General features: G+C 50.1%; 1 protein-coding gene across 7 annotated transcripts in view; it reads right to left on the bottom strand.

Moving 5' to 3' along the window:
• Positions 1-15356, bottom strand: part of KLHL3 (kelch like family member 3) — a 304443-nt gene that overhangs the window by 191512 nt on the left and 97575 nt on the right. For 4 of the 7 annotated variants that reach the window (XM_074379899.1, XM_074379898.1, XM_074379901.1 and 1 more), the window contains 2 exons: positions 8235-8480; positions 7332-7373 (listed from right to left, as the gene is read on the bottom strand). The gene's annotated coding sequence lies outside the window, so the exon portion shown is untranslated. Of the gene's footprint in view, positions 1-7331; positions 7374-8234; positions 8481-15356 lie in introns of those variants that run through there. The other 3 variants (XM_074379902.1, XM_074379903.1, XM_074379904.1) reach the window with 2 other exon arrangements.

Below are 15356 nucleotides of genomic sequence, written 5' to 3' on the forward strand. Positions count from 1 at the left end.
TCCTCCTCCTCCTCTCTTTCTCTCTTTCTCCCCCCCACTTCTGCTCTGTGCATTTGTCCTTCCTATCTGCATTTCCATCCTCCTGTCTTCCCCATGCCTGGCAGCATAGCTGTGGCAGTCGCCTCTCAGGGTGCTCTGGCCCTGCCTGGTAGAATGAAGACGGTGGGGCCCCTCCCCTGGAGAAGTCTCACGCCTCAGCTGTCTTCCTCATTATTCTCAGAAATGAAAAGCAGGAAGCCACTTTGGTGCCTGTCCCCGAGGGTGGCTAAACCATCCATGGCTAAACCGCCATGGCTGGGGGAGGGAACATGAGTGACAGGGCTCCTGGCCTGAAGCCAGGCCGCACCATCACTGACTGTGTGAGCACAGGCAAGATGCTTTCTTTTCCCTGACTTGTGTGACTCAGTTTCCTCATCTGCCACCATCTCTTATGGTTCTTCTGAGGTTCAGACGAGGAACCAGTTGGCACCGTGCCTGGGCAGAGGCCCTCCATGGTAGGAGCTCTGATTGCCTTCATTTGATAATGATGATGATGATGATGTGGCTTCGCCCTCAAGTCTCTGTGCAAACCTCTCTTTGGGTTTATTTGTCCACAGTGGCTTCCCCAAAGGGCGATGGGGTCAAGTGAGATCTTGGCACCCATGACAGTTCACTCTGGGGTCAGGGGAAGAAGCCAGCCCCTTCCCACCCACTGGTCTCCACAGGTCAACTGCAGCAGAGACATGTCATCCACCCAGCTGTTAGGACTCTGCTGAGGGGACATCACTGCACAGCCTCTCAAGGTACAGGGTCTCTGTCCTGGGCAAAATGGTTGTGGTACACAGTGGGCCCCTTCAGGGCGGCTGGCACAGCCTGATCACAGGGGCTGCCTGTGGTGTGGCCCGGGGCTGAGGTCACTGCCAGGAGAAACTCACATGGTTTCCCTCCTCCAAGACCCCCACGTCCCTGGTGGCATGCACCTGGACTCTCAGCTCTCAGGGACATCAGCTCAACCTAACAATCTTTGAGTTGTCCCATGTGCAAACACAGGTAGACGTCAACCAGGACCTGAGGCTTGCAAGCCCACCTCTGTCATGGGTAACTGAGCTGGTGGTGGGCATGTCCTGGCCTCATGAGACAAGTGGACGGTGGAGCTCAGGGCTGGGGCATGGCTCAGCTCAGGGGGCTTCACGCTCACTCTGCCGAGGGTGCCGGCAGGAAGCGCAATGCCTTTCTCCTTGTCCTGTCTCCCAGCACTGCCATCTAAACGGCAGGGGCTCGGCCATTTCTGTTTTGTTCATGGTAGTATCCCCATGTTTAAGACAGGGCCTGGCATGTAGTAGGTGCTCAGTCCACATTGTTGACTCATGGAGTAGCAGTCCCTGCCTCATAAAACCGGTGACATAAAACCATGAGGAACCTCGCCGCCTGCTGCGTGTTCAGGCAATGATCACAGCTGGTGCTGCTGTTGCCACTGTTTCTTTTCATTCATTCATTCATTCATTCATTCATTCATTGAGACAGAGACTTGCTCAGGTGCCCAGGCTGGAGTGCAATGGCATGACCTCAGCTCACTGTAACTTCTGCCTCCCAAGTTCAAGCAATTCTCCTGCCTCCGCCTCCTGAATAGCTAGGATTACAGGCGAGCACCACCATGCCCAGCTAATTTTTGTAATTTTAGTAGAGATGGGGTTTCACCATGTTGGTCAGGCTGGTCTTGAACTCCTGACCTCGTGATCCACCCGCCTCAGCCTCCCAAAGTGCTGGGATTACAGGTGTGAGCCACCACACCCGGCCCTGATTTGCATTTCTTAGAGGTCAGCTGGGGCAAGGGCAGGCATGGAGGCTGGGAGGTGACAGCTGCTGCTGCATTCCCGGCGCAGGGGATGGTAAGGAGAGGAAGCTACCACCACCTGTACCTGCCTGACACCCAGATTCTCTTGTCCCAGGCTCTCTTGGTCTCCGGGGAGCACATCCTGGGCTGAGGTGGGCTCCTGCTGCGTTCCAGCCGCCAGCTGGGCCTCGCCCCAGCCCCAGACCACAGCCTACACCTCAGCCTGACCCTCCGAAACCACAGCAGGCCTCATTTGCCTGACTTCTCCAGGGAGCTGGAGGTGGGTGGCCAGGATGGGGCTGACAGTCCCTGGGAAAGATGCCCCTACTTCCCTCCCGTTCCTTCCTGGCCAGCAGGTCCTCACTGCCCGGGCGGCCCCGCCATCTAGTGGCCAACTGAGGAACTGCAGACCAGCACCCTAGATGGGGCCAGAGTGCCACTCCGGGTTGGGGGAACACCTGCTGAAACCCAGGCCTGGCCCTGGCAACGAGACAAAGCAGCTCCTCCACCGCCCCAACACCCAGCCCTTCCTATAACGGAGAGGTAGCAGCTGGGCTGCCCAAGTTTCAATCTGAGCCCAGCCGCCTCCTGGCACCTGAGTTTCCTCCTGTGTAAAAGACATAATCATTACACTGGGGGTTATATCTCCCATGGGGTTAATATTGCAAAGATTAAATATGTTTATAGGCATAGATCACTTAGAGCAGTGCCTGATGGAAAACAGCCACTACATATTTGCTGTCATTAGCCATTATTGGCCCATCTCCTCCCGCTTCCTTCCTCCCAGCAGCCCTGCAAAGTAAGAAGGGGCAGAGTTGGCCTCCATTGCCTACTCTGCCCTGACCTGGACAGGTGATCCCAGCAGGGAACCTCTCTGAACATGTTTCCTCCTCTTGGATCAGGTATTTCACAGGATAGTTTTTGGGGGTCTGGATACCAGTTTCCACTGCCTGCATAGCCAAGGCACATGACATAGCAAGTGCTCTCTTGGTGTTTCCATTCGCATCCTCTGTCTTCCTGGCCGGGTGAACTTGACCTTGTGACTTTCCTTTGCTGAGTCTCACTGTTCCCCTCTGTCAAATGGGAACATCTACCATCTCCCTTGCAGAATCATTAGGAGGAAAACAGACAGTTGTACAATATCTGCACATAGTAGGTGCTTCTGAGAAGGGAATTCCCTCCCTTCCTGGCATCTGGAGCTGGATGAGGATGGCATTTGTGGGTTGAGAGTTCAGCAGCCATGGCCATTTCAAAGGAGCTTCTCCTTCCAAGGTTCTTGTTCTCCGGGACTTACAGTCACTTCCCCGTTTCCCAGTCAGGCTCCTGGCTGCTCCCGGATCTGTAAGCCCCATGCCCGATGGAACTGGATGCCTGGAAATGGGCCTGTGGCAGACACTCAGCAAGTGGCTGGTCCTCTTGCTTCTCTGTCCCTGATTTACTTGGGAGAGCTGTTCTGGCCCCTTCTCACTTGCTTCATTCTGGGGTCTGTGGAGTGGTCAGAGGCTTCCCCAGCCTTATTTGTTCCTCCCTAAAACCCAGTGGCCCCAGGACAGAATCAATGAGGTCAGGCACTCGCCCAGGCTGCTCAGAGGCAGGTGGGACCCTCGCTCTCCAGTGACAGCCAGTGAGGGGCTGAGCTCAGATGCAGGGAGCCATCCAGGGCCAACTTCATGTGGTCTGCAGACCATCCCCTTCTCCCATCTGCCTGGCAGGATCTCAGTGTGCTCTGTGAAATTCCACAGGACTCCGGGGCTGTTCCCTCCTACCAACTTGGATCTCCTCAGAAGTCAACATGCTTCTGCATGTGTAGTAAGCACCCTGCATTCAAATCCAAGAGTTACTGTATTAAAGTGCCAACCAGAAGGCTTAATGCAACAGACATGTCTAGTCTTACAGTTCTAGAGGCCGGTAGTCCAAATCAAGTTGTCAGCAGGGCCACACTCCCTCTGAAAGCCCTAGGGAAGATCCTCTGTACCACCTCTGGCTTCTGGTGGCTGCTGGCAACCCTTGGCTGTGGGGGCATCATGCCAGTCTCTGCCTCTGTCCCACATGGTGGCTTTCTCCTAGGAACAGCATTCATTGGGTGTGTGATCTGCCTTCATTCACTGCGGCCTCATCTTAACTTCATTACATTTGCAAAAAACTTATTTCCAAATAACACCACATTCATGGATATGTGGGGTTAGGACTTCAATATATCTGAGGAACAAAATTCAACTCATAACAGACCCACGTGCACATATACTCTCTCTCTTAAGTCCTGCTACGTTTTGTGAACCATTGTTCTGTATATTTTACAGACCTTGGAGCTGAGGCCCAGAGAGAGTGCCGCCCTTACTGAAGGGTGCACACCTTGTTAGCTGCAGTGTCTGGACTAGAATACAGGGTAGCTGAGGCTCTTTCCCCTCCAGGCTTCTGTTCTCTTGGGGCCTCTATGCCTCTCCCCAGCCCCATTCTAAACTCACCTGTCCTGGTCCTGGTCCCTGCCATGCTCCCAAGGCTTGAAGTAAACTGCTCCGTGCCTGGGGTGTTATGCCAGGAGATACCCACGTCTCCTTGAACTTGCTTAGACCTTTGCAGTGGTTCCCATGCAAACTCAGAAAGCCCGGGCTGTTGGCAGAAACACCAGGGCACTGGGAATGTTAGAAACACAAGTGCCCGGGCCCCCCTCAAACCAATTAAATCAGACTGTCTGGGTGGGGCCTGGGAAGCAGTCATTGCTAAGTTACCCTGTGGTGGCTGCTGCTGGGTTGGTGGGCTCCTAGATGGGTTTTTGTTTTGTTTTGTTTTGTCTTATTTTGTTTTTGAGACAGAGTCTCTCTCTGTCACCCAGACTGGAGTACAGTGGTGCCATCTTGGCTCGCTGTAACCTCCGCCTCCCAGTTCAAGCGATTCTTCTGCCTCAGCCTCCCAAGTAGCTGGGACTACAGGTGTGTGCCACTATGCCCAGCTAATTTTTTGTATTTTTAGTAGAGACAGGGTTTTACTGTGTTAGCCAGGACAGTTTCAATCTTCTGACCTCGTGATCCACCTGCCTTGGCCTCCCAAAGTGCTGGGATTATAGACGTGAGCCACCGTGCCTGGCCTAGATGGATATTTTTAAAATTTTTAAATGTTATGAGACTGGCTAATTTTTGTATTTTTGGTAGAGACAGGGTTTTGTCATGTTGCCCAGGCTGGTCTCAAACTCCGGGGCTCAAGTGATCTACCCACCTTGGCCTTCTAAAGTGCTGGGATTACAGGAGTGAGCCACTGCACCCAGCCCTGAGTATTTTCACAGGTGCTTTCTGTGTTGGGGCACTGCGAGGCTTGGGGAGGGATGTGGTGTGAGGAACCTGGTACCCTGGAGATTGGGCATCGGTATTATGCCTTCCATTGGTTTCCTACAGGTCTGACTGCAGCCTCCCCAGCCAGCCCCTTCCTGAGCCTGGGGCTGGCAGGGGACAGAGATCAGGGGCAGGGCCTGGGCCAGGCTCCACTCAGGCCTCTGCCCTCCCCTTCCCAGCTTCGTGGCTCCAAAGCTCAGCGGGTCAGCCTACTGGGCCATGTCTCTACCTTGGCTTCTCAAAGCCTGGTCCGGTTGGAGGGGAATGTGGACAACAGGGAGGAGAAAGTGAGGCTGTCCGTGTCCCAGGCCCCAAGCTGTCTCCAGGCCTCTGTGGCCCATGAGGAGGGTGAGTGCCGGCCGGGTCCCACGCTCAGCTCACTGGGTCATGGCCCCCATTGGCTCAAGAAAGGAGAGGGGTCTGGGCATTAAGATCTCAGAAGTGAGGGCTGGGGGCAGAGGCTAACACCTGTAATCCTCTCACTTCGGGAGGCCGAGACAGGAGGAGGCCTGTTTGAACAGCAAGCTGGCAGGCTGAAGCAGAATGTGAGCAAGGGAGAGTGGATGCAATGGGGAGGGACTGGGAAGTCCCGAGGCTGGGGGTAGGAGGAGGGCGCTGGCTTCTGCTCTGACCTAGGAAGGACGTGATCACTCTTTCACCTCAAAAGGCCCCTTTGGTTCCTGTGTTGAGAACACAGGGATGGTGGATAGAAGTGGGGAATGCAGTCTAGAGCAGGGGCCTGGGGACCCGGTATCCTTTTCCCTCCCAGGCATGAGGTCCACCAACAGCCAGACTCCAGGCAGGGAGGCAGCCCCCTTCTTCCACGCTGCTTGGCCTCACAGAGTGTCTGGACTCCGGCTCTGCCTCTAACTAAGATTCTTCTGCATCGGCTCAGTGTGCCTCAGTTTCCCCAGCTGTAGAATAGGGACTAAACCCGCATCATGGGGAAAAGGCTCCATGTAATACAAGTTCCTGCTCCTGCCTTCTTACAGTCAGAATGTAGGCTGAGGAAGGGAAGAGCTCCCAGGGTGGGGCTTTGGCTTGATTGAAGAATCACCTGCCTGGTAATTTGCCTACCTGGTGAGTGGGATCTGGTGGGAATGCCAAAAAATAGATTCAGCTATCAGAGAGGGCATTGAGGCTGCTTCCTGCCTTCAGCTGCAGGGCCTCTGGCCTCCCTAGAAAGTAAGTGAGGTCACCTGCCCCTGTACCCACTCCATCGGCCCATCAACAACAGAGTGTGCAATGTTCCTCTTCCCACTACACCCCCATGTGAACCGAGATCTCCCGGATCATTCAGATCTCACAGGCTTGACTCCTACTCTACATATTGAGAAAGTTCCAGTCCTCCCCTCAACTGTAGAAATTTCCTCAACCTGTTGGTCAGGCATAGTGGCTCACACCTGTAATCCTAGTACTCTGGGAGGCCGAGGTGGGCAGATCACTTGAGGTCGGGAGTTTGAGACCAGCCTGGCCAACACGGTGAAACCCTGACTCTACTAAATCTGCAAAAATTAGCCAGGCATGGCAGTGAGTGCCTGTAGTTCCAGCTACTCTAGAGACTGAGAAAGGAGAATCACTTAAACCAAGGAGGCAGAGGTCGCAGTGAGTCAAGATCGTACCACTACACTCCAGCCTGGGCAACAGAATGAGATTCTGTCTCAAAAAACAAACCAAAACAATTTCTTAGACCTTCCAGCTCCTGTCTTTGGCATCCCCACACACGGATCCCATGCTGCCAAGACCCAGGGGGCAGAGCAGCCCTGGGGAGCACCCAAGCCTTGGGCTTTTAGCATAGAGTGTTCAGGTCTTTATAGATTGGGCCCATGGCACAGAGAGGTCCCAGGTCTCTGGCTTCCTGTGACCTTTGCCTTCTTTGCCTACAGAAAATGTCACCCTCCAAAGCAAGAAACTTGAGGGCATGGGTCACCCCAGCCCTGGCATCTGCCCAGAACTTGAGAAGGAAGGAATATTCTCCAGCGACCTTACAGGGCTGGCATCCGTGGTCACTGCCCTGTGGATCACCCAGCTGTGTCGGGCAACCTGAACGTCATCTGCAGGGATGCAAAGAGGAAAGTACCAAAGTCTTTACATAAGCCCTGAGAAGGCAGATGCAGCAAAAACCTCCAGGCGGTAACTACCCAGTCTGGGACCGCGGTGGAGAGAGCATGTTGGCGATCATGTGTACTTACACTCTAGGGTCACCAGGTGGCGCTATGGCCTCATCCGTGGCTCTGAAAAGGAAAATTTGGAAGTTTACCACAGCTAATGTTTAACAAGCCCCTACTATGTGACAAATCACTCACCCCTCACAACAAGCTAATGAGCTAGGGATTCTTATTATCTATATTTTATACAAAAAAAATGGAGACATAAAGAGATGAATTTTCTCTTGCCCAGATCACTCAGCTAATAAGTGGGGGAGACAGAACAGGACCTAAGCAGTGTGGCTGCGGAGCCCCCATGCATTGATTCAACAAGTGTTTATTGAGCACCTGCCACGTACAAGGTCTTGTGTGATTAAATACGGTTATGATTAATAGTATAACAATGACAAATCACTGACACTTTCTAGAGTTAACATTTTCTTGTTTTGTAGGTTTCAGGCACAGAACTGTATATGCAATAATAGCGAAATTGATCTCACTAGTTATGACAAAAATGATACATTTAAATGAGTTGGATGTTTTAGAGGTATTATTTCATGAATTCTTGACAGAAACTGAATGAGGAATGAAATTTATTGTTCCCATTTCACGCAGAAGGAAACGGAGGTGAAAAGGGGTAAAGTAATTTTGCATGGCATGAAGTAGAAATTCAAAGTACAGGAATTTTGAACTTGGTTCTACCTTTTCTGAGGCCCCCATGCTCTTGACCACTATAGACTCAAGCATCACTTTGTTTTTCCACTCATTCAAGAAACTTTTTTTTTAATTGTCTAATAGGTTGGCATTCATCATGAGCTTCTGTTCCCATTCTACAGGTGGTGAAGACCTCTATTATCCTGACCCCACAGTTCCTGTCCCATGCCCAGGGCCAGCTCACCAGGGAGCTGCAGCAGCACATAAAGTCCGTGCCATCCCCCATGCAAGTACCTGAGGAAGGTGAGTGAATGCAGACAGATGGAGCCTGGCACTCTTGAACAGTTCCTGGGTCTCGGCTGCCACAGGTCTCACAGGGGGCCATGCTAGGGGAAGCACAGGCAGTCACAATACTGGCTTTTTCCTCCTTTTTCCTTCCATGGAAGTGGCTTAGGGATGGGGTAGAGCAGCTGACTTATTTGGATAAAAACCACTATTTTGTGTCATAAACTCAAAAAGAATCACTGCTGGCATGTTAACCTAAAGAAAGAAAAACAGATAAGTGCGCATTGGTACTTAAAAATGTTATTTTACGTATGTATGTATTTATTTATTTATTTATTTGAGGCAGAGTCATGCTCTCTCACCCAGGCTTCAGTGCAATGGTGAGATCTCGGCTCACTGCAACTTCCCGGCCTCCTGGGTCCAAGCAATTCTCCTGTCTCAGCCTCCCGAGTAGCTGGAACTATAGGCATGTGCCACCACGCCCAGCTAATGTTTGCATTTTTATTAAAGATGGGGTTTTGCCATGTTAGCCAAGCTAGTCTTGAACTCCTGACCTCAGGCAATCCTCCTATTTTTTAGTATGACTCATAATAAATAAATTCTATATTACATATATATGCTCTATATTTCTGAATAAAAGACTTAACAAAATCATATTTACAACATTTAATACATATTTTTATTCTCCATTTGTTTTTGTTTGTTTTTTTGAGACGGAGTTTCGCTCTTGTTACCCAGGCTGGAGTGCAATGGCGCGATCTCGGCTCACCGCAACCTCCGCCTCCTGGGTTCAGGCAATTCTCTTGCCTCAGCCTCCTGAGTAGCTGGGATTACAGGCACGTGCCACCATGCCCAGCTAATTTTTTGTATTTTTAGTAGAGACAGGGTTTCACCATGTTGACTAGGATGGTCTCGATCTCTTGACCTCGTGATCCACCCACCTCAGCCTCCCAAAGTGCTGGGATTACAGGCTTGAGCCACCGCGCCCGGCCTTTCTCCATTTGTTTTGAATGCTCTTTGCAATCTACAAAAAGTCCAATAGTAATAATTAAATTACTCATTAAATTGAGCATTATCTTATCATTAAAATGATAATCTCAAAAATGATCTTTTGTTTTTGAGCTAAAAATATTTTAACGATATATAATTTAAGAGAAAACCATTGGCTACAAAAGAATATACATGGTTTATTATTTTTTGAGATAGAGTATCACTCTGTTGCTCACGCTGAAGTGCAGTGTTGTGATCTCGGCTCACTGCCACCTTCACCTCCCGGAGTTCGAGCGAATCTCCTGCCTCAGCCTCCTGAGTAGCTGGGACTACAGGTGTGTATCACCACGCCTGGCTAACTTTTGTATTTTTTAGTAAAGACAGGATTTCACCATATTGGCCAGACTGATCTCAAACTCTTGACCTTGTGATCTGCCCACCACAGCCCCCCAAAGTGCCGGGATTACAGGCAGAAGCCACCGTGCCTTCTTCATAGTTTTATACTATCTGTTGAAAAATAAAGATTAAAAGAATACATATACAAATAAGTTTACATTTCTCTTTTTGTAATACTTTGCTGCAATGTCTGGGTATTGACAATCAATTTGCATTCTGAAGCTACATGGCTAATGTTGAGTACTCACTGTGTGTGCCAGGCCCTGGGCTCAATGCTCTACCTGCACTTTTATTTCATTTAATTCTCTCCACCACCTGAGGTAGTATAGCCAGCCCATTTTACAGAGTTGAAACTGAGGCTCAGAGACTGAAAGTTAAACACCTGAGGTTGCAGTTAATAAGAGGCAGAGCTGGAACTGAAGCCTACATGTGCCTGACAACTAGTTCGTATTCTGACAGTAGGCTAGTCTGCTTCACAGAGCATGGAATAAACGGTATGTGCCTGCTAGGATGGACCAGGTATCACTGTAGGTAATAAACAACCCCAAACAATGGAAATTTACAACACTGAAGGCTCTTTTCCTGCTCATGCTACCCGTTTTCCATGGCTCTCCTGGGCCCTGTGCTCCACATCCTCACGTCTGCCACCGGAAAAAAAGAGAAGCCTCTATATGGGACCTATCAGCAGCTCTAAGAGATGAAGGAAAGTGTGGCCAGTCTCAGTGGCTCCCACCCTTTTGCCTGGAGGTGACACCGTTCACTTCCACGCACATCTAAGTCAAAGTAAATCCCATAGCTGCCTCCACCTTCAAGGGGCCCAGAGGAGAACTTGAAATATTCAGCAAACTCCATTAAGGCCACCATATGGCATCAGCCACGCAGGAGACTGTGGAGGAGCAGAGGAGGAGAGTGGGGAATTGATGGGAAATGACAGCAGAACTGAGTCACCTCGGATTTGCTTTATCCTCAACCAGGTGGGGTTTGTCCCAGAGCTGCACAAAATCAGCAGCAGCATGATCAAATGGGATAAACTTCAGAAAAAGCAGTTTGTTCAGATGTGATCAGCAGTGAACTCAGAAGTCAACTGGGTGGCATTGAGTCAGTAAATCTCTGCCTGCCTCAGTTACCCCATATGTTAGTGGTAAAGATGGGAGCATTGAGAGAGTTGGTTTAGAGGGATATCAGAAGTGTGAACATTCAACATTTTGTTCCTTTAAGTTAAATCCAGGCACTGTCTTCCCTGCAAGTCTCCTGTTTCCTTCAGATTGCACAGGTGAGGTCAGATTGCTCAGATTAGGGCTGGAGGTCATAAAATATTGGCTCCCACACCACCAGTTCCCCTGTGTTGTGCATACATTCTGTGCATTTTCCTGTGCTAAACATTGTCCCAAAACATCATAAGGCCTGATCCTTCCTCCTTGTTCCAATGGCCCTGGGTGACTCAAGTGCCCATTCAATGACCAGGACACAGAGGTCTTAGAGGGATGCTCCATGAAGCCCCAGGTGCCATCCACTGCCCTGTCAAAGTATGAGGCAAGGGACAGGACATCGTCCCTTGGGGCAGTGGTCAGCCAGGCCTGGTGACTGTACTTGGTGGACAGATGATCCTACACCTGCCACCTCTAATGGATCCACTGCCTCAGTGGCTGTTTGTACTGCTGATGCTCCAGTGGCTGCCCCAGCATCCCAGCCTAGGTCCAATGCCACTGAAGATTGGCCTGCCCCCTGGGGACCCAGGAGACCAACAGGACTCACTCAGCTGTCCCCAGGAGTCACACCAGACCCTCATTCTTATCAAGGACACAGGAGCCCTACCCCTAGCCCTCCCTCAACAGCCATAAATGATGATTTACTGCCGTTATCCTCATTACTGTCTTTAGTGGCCAGGGACCTTCCAAGGTGCCAGCTCTGGAGGGAAAGATGTCCTTGGAAGGTGATGACAGTACACAGGTGCTCAACAGGTTACTTCCTCCTATCTTCAGACAGTCTTTGACACAGCCATTACACTCCCATTGTGTGGAAGGAAACCCGCCCAGGGTCACACAGCTGGTCAGCAGCACAGCTGGTCTCAAATCTAAGGTGCCTGGCCCTGCCTCCATGAGGGACCTGCCTGCAAGGGAGGTTGACCCTGGCTTTGAGGAGCCTTTCCTGGGCTGCATGAATCACCTCCCAGGTTGGAGGCCCCAAACTCTGCTCACATCTCCTTGCCCTGTCTCTGCTTGGGCTATAATCAAGGTGACCCCAGCAACCCTTCATGGACATCATGGTACTCTCTGCCATTCACTTTTGGGATAATCTGACTTCAGCACCCACTTACTTCGTCTCTCCTTTTACAACCAAGACAACCCAAATCCAGGGCTCTTTATGCAGGTGACAGGATACAAGCAGAATTGAATGCCATAGTTGTGTTATCCCTGTTTCGTTTTTGTTTTGCTTGTGTCTCAGGGTTGTTTTTCTATGTATGGTAAAGGCATTGGCTTTCCATTTTTAGCATGAATAGAATATTTGCAGTTTACAATAACTACGTCATAGAAAATTGTAAGGAGATTTAAAGCAGTGGTTTTCAGCTATGAGAGGCCTAAGTTTGAGCACACCCTGTGTGATGGGGCAGAAGCAGGCCTTTGGGAAGTTTAGCTGAGGATGGGTCCAGGAAAGATAATGGACAATGGGGGTCTGACCTGGTCACCAGACCACTGGGTCCTGCCCACCTGCTTCGCACTCCCCAGCCATCACTCACAATGCTGCCAAACCCTCTGGGTATTGTGGCCAAATCCCCCAGGAGAGAGGCTGACGAACTTTGTCTCTTGAAATGCAGATTCCTTGGACATCCCTGGGAGCTCAACCACGAGAGTCAACTTGGTTTTCTCCCCCTCATTAGGGTTCAGAATTAAAAGTCCACCTTCACAGGCAGTAAGATAATATAGATAAGTGACATCATCACCCTGTTTCAGATGTTAATATGTCTAGGTGTGTTAGGGATGATTTGAGACCACACAACCTTGTGCCAGTGGAATTCCCGGGCCAGAGGGAGACATTTGATTGCCATGTTATGATCTTACCACCAAGTGTAAAGGCAGTCTTGTTTCATTTTGGATTCTTTCTTCTGTTGATATCTTATAAGGGCACTTTGAATTTCCAAGCATATAGTAATTTTTGGTTAGCTTTTAATCATTAACTTCTAGCACAATTCTGTGATCAAAAACCTGCCGTGGGAATGCTGGGAAGATGGCCGCCTAAGAACAGCTTAAAGTGCAGAGGGTGAGTGGACGCCACATTTCCAGACGAACTCTTATTGCCCACAGACCAGGAGATACCCAGGCAGAGGGGTCGCCAGCGTCGCAGTCCCAGCCGGTGCGGCTGTTTTGGCCCCCGCGGAGCTGATTCCGCCCGCGCAGCTGCTGTGACCACTCCCTGTTGCTGCGGTTCTCCGGACAAAAGCCACTGGTCTGGGAGCCCTCTTAGCTGGCGATCAGAGCCCTGAGACGGCAGAGCTGCCCATTCAGCTGAAATAGCGAGTCAGGCCAGGAGATTCCTAGGCAAAAAATCCGCCAGGAGCCGGCGCCGCAGTTCGAGCCGACTCCGTGAGTCGCAGCACGGGAGATCCCGGCGCCTTTTCAACAAGCTACCGGAACGCGGGGTCGTTCAACTTAAAAGAAAAGACTCTGAGTCAGGGAGCCAGGTGATCAGGCTCGGTTGGTCCCACCCCTCCACCCCCAACAACAACGAAAACAAAAACAGTAATTGGAAACCCTCTGGGTTGAGCCCTTCAAACCATGCACAGCTGAACGGGGACGGTCCGGCTCGGTGGGGGAGGGGCTTCCGCCATTACTGAGACTCTCCACCGCTACAGAGGCAGGCTGCCGTTGCCGAGGCAACCTGCCACAACAGAGAGAGTCCGCCATAACAGAGGCGGGGCCACTGTTGCCGAGACAGTTCTAACTACGCCCATATAAAAAGGACTACAGGGAAGAGCTCAGGGCAGCTGGGCGGAGCCCACAGCAGCTCAGCAAAGCCCCTGCGGGCAGGCAGAGGCTAGGCGTGCTGCTAGCTGGGCGGGTCCGACCTGAAAGAAAAATCAAAAAAGGCAGTAGTGCAACGGAAACTCATAAAGCTCCAACTCCCTGGGACAGAGACAGACAACAGGTGGATAAACCCACAAAAATGGGAAGAAACCAGCGCAAAAAGGATGAAAACTCCCGAAACCAGAACACCTCTCCTCCTAAAAGGGATCACAACTCCTCACCAGCAAGGGAACCAGACCGGATGGAGAAGGAGGGTGATGAAATGACAGAATCAGACTTCAGAAGGTGGGTAGTAAGAAACTACAATGAGCTAAAAGAACATGTTCTAACCCAACGCAAAGAAAATAGGAACCTTGAAAAAAGATTGGTCGAACTGCTGACGAGAATGGACAGCATAGAGAGGAGTATAAGTGAATTGATGGAGCTGAAAAACGCAACACGAGAACTTCGTGAAGCATGCACAAGCTTCAACAGCCGAATTGACCAAGCAGAAGAAAGGATATCAGAGGTCGAAGATCAACTAAATGAAATAAAAAGAGAAGGCAAGAACAGAGAAAAAAGCGCAAAAAGGAATGAACAAAATCTTCAAGAAATGTGGGACTATGTGAAAAGACCTAATCTACGTCTGATAGGTGTACCTGAATGTGATGAAGAGAATGAATCCAAGCTGGAAAATACTCTTCAGGATATTATCCAGGAAAACTTCCCCAACCTAGCAAGGCAGACCAATATTCAAATCCAGGAAATACAGAGAACACCACAAAGATATTCCTCAAGAAGAGCAACCCCAAGGCACATAATCGTCAGATTCACCAGGGTTGAAATGAAAGAGAAAATGCTAAGGGCAGCCAGAGAGAAAGGTCGGGTTACCCACAAAGGGAAGCCCATTAGACTCACAGCAGATCTCTCAGCAGAAACCCTACAAGCCAGAAGAGATTGGGGGCCAATATTCTACATCCTTAAAGAAAATAACTTTCAACCCAGAATCTCCTATCCAGCCAAACTAAGCTTCATAAGTGAAGGAAAAATAAAATCCTTTGTGAACAAGCAAGCACTCAGAGATTTCATCACCACCAAACCTGCTCTACAAGAACTCCTGAAAGAGGCTCTACACATATAAAGGAACAACCAGTACCAGCCACTCCAAAAACACACCAAATGGTAAAAGAGCATCAACACAATCAAGAATCTGCATCAACTAGCCAACAAAACAGCCAGGTAGCATCAAAATGACAGCATCAAATTCACACATAACAATACTATCCCTAAATGTCAATGGACTAAATGCCCCAGTCGAAAGACACAGACTGGCAAATTGGATAAAAAGCCAAAACCCATCAGTGTGCTGTATCCAGGAAACCCATCTTACATGCAAGGATACACAAAGGCTCAAAATAAAGGGATGGAGGAAGATCTACCAAGCAAATGGAGAGCAAAAAAAGGCAGGAGTTGCAATTCTCATCTCTGATAAAATAGACTTTAAAGCAACAAAGATCAAAAGAGACAAAGAAGGACATTACATAATGGTAAAAGGATCACTGCAGGCCGGGTGCGGTGGCTCAAGCCTGTAATCCCAGCACTTTGGGAGGCTGAGGCGGGTGGATCACGAGGGCGAGAGATCGAGACCATCCTGGTCAACATGGTGAAACCCTGTCTCTACTAAAAATACAAAAAATTAGCTGGGCATGGTGGCACGTGCCTGTAATTCCAGCTACTCAGGAGG

This window comes from Saimiri boliviensis, chromosome 1, assembly GCF_048565385.1.
Source record: "Saimiri boliviensis isolate mSaiBol1 chromosome 1, mSaiBol1.pri, whole genome shotgun sequence".
Lineage (NCBI taxonomy): Eukaryota > Metazoa > Chordata > Mammalia > Primates > Cebidae > Saimiri > Saimiri boliviensis.